The sequence below is a fragment of the Pollachius pollachius genome (genome assembly GCF_949987615.1).
Source record: "Pollachius pollachius genome assembly, chromosome: 3".
NCBI classification, from domain to species: Eukaryota; Metazoa; Chordata; class Actinopteri; order Gadiformes; family Gadidae; genus Pollachius; species Pollachius pollachius.
This window is the reverse complement of record NC_136936.1, coordinates 25,125,491-25,127,494: the sequence shown is the minus strand read 5'-3', so window position 1 is coordinate 25,127,494 and position 2,004 is coordinate 25,125,491.

Below are 2,004 nucleotides of genomic sequence, written 5' to 3'. Positions count from 1 at the left end.
GTCTAACACACATACATTCATTCATACATATTTGTATATAGTGTATAGCCTTTTAGCCTACCTAATGCCGTAATCTTTCTCTCCTTGCTTCCCTCTTCTTATCTACTTATGCATGCGACCAACTTTACATACCGTATTTTCCGCACTATAAGGCGCACTTAAAAGCCGGTAATTTTCTCAAAAAACGACAGTGCGCCTTATAATCCGGAGCGCCTTATATATGGATCAATTGGTTAATTGGTTGATCCATACTGGTTGTAAACGGCGCTCTGTCAAAATGTTTCAGTATGAAAAACCAATAAAAACAATTTAATAATAATAATAATAAAATGTTTCACTACGACTACGATAAAGCCACACCGCTTGCAGCATTACGGCTATCGTAGTCAGTGCACACAGCATTTTACTGCGCTTACTCACAGTCCCAGTATCTCACAGTATCACACAGTGTGATACTTTGAGTGTGATTCACACTCACAGTATCTTCTATGCTATGCGCCTTATAATCCGGTTCGCCCTATTTATGAAAAAAGTTCTAAAATAGGTCATTCATTGAAGGTGCGCCTTATAATCCGGTGCGCGTTATAGTGCGGGAAATACGGTAAGTCTTAAACATTTGTGTTTTGTTAATCATGATGCTAAATACTGTATATACTGTATATCTTTAATGAAAATGACTACAGTAATCTGTCTGTCCCCAGTGTTTTACAGTTCACAAGATATGACAAATGTTATTTCTGTTCCAGGTAAATTCCTATGCGTTTTTATTTGGTAATCTACGTTTTAAGAATTTATGAATACAAGGTTGAGATTGATTATTAATAAATTACAGCAAATTGCTGTGTTGTATATGTGCATGCATGTAGGCCTTTGCATGCAGATATGCATGTATGTATGAATGTGTTTATGTTGGTGAAGGGAAGGGATATACAGACATTCTTTGTACAGTTTGTTGATTGTTGTATACCCAGCTCAAATAAAAAGATGATAAAAAAAAATAAGCTGCAGTTTGGACATTACTAATCCGTTCACTTCCTGCCCACCACATCGTTTTCCTTCACTGCGTATGCCATGGGACTGTGAAACCGCTCGAACCATGAATCATTCACATGCCATTTCGGATCATGTGTTATAATCACTACTAAAGGTAAATACGAAATATTACACTATTTAGGGAACACTAGTAAAGAGGGGATTCAGCCACTAATTATGGCCAGAAAACCTTTGCAGTGTAAAGTTGCATTGAGAAGCCGTCGGGGTAGAGATGTCACCCACACAACACACCTTTCCAAACAAACCTGAGGCTCCCCAAACCTTGGCAACCTAAACGTATCTTCTCAATATCCTTTCAAAAATATCCTTTGACCAACAATAGTGCAGGGCTATTGATACACTAAAGCCAGTGCAGGGCTCTGTTACGCCCTCTATTGGGATGTCTTGTAGTGCTGTCCAAAACGTGTGTACCAACTGTTTGCGATCATTATGGACCACCTAATTGATGTGACTGCACACTAGACCATGACCATCTGCGTCTTCATGTGATCAAATCCATTGTGATCAAATTCATCTAATAGCGATGGAAAGACAGGTTCTTTGAGCTGGCAAGGGGTGACATCTTTACCCCGACGGCTTTTCTACGCAACTTTACACGCCACTGCAAAGGATTTCTGGTCAAATTAGTGGCTGAGTGCCCTCTTTACTAGTGTTCCCTAAATAGTGCAATATTTTGTTTTCTTTCTATAGCTTTTAGGGAATGATAGAAAAAGGGAGACAATTTCAACCCAGCCTACTAGACCTCTATGTCAAGCAACTTGAAATATGATCAACAAACCACTGCCTTACCTCATAGATCCTCTTTGATCTGTAGAGGCAGGATATTACATGATATAATAGGTTATTACATTACTCATCTCACCGCAAATCCTTGGACTGAGCATTACAGACCAGCCAGTTCATTTGTTTCTTTTATTCAGCCGAATCCAAATAAAAGGCACATAACATCGC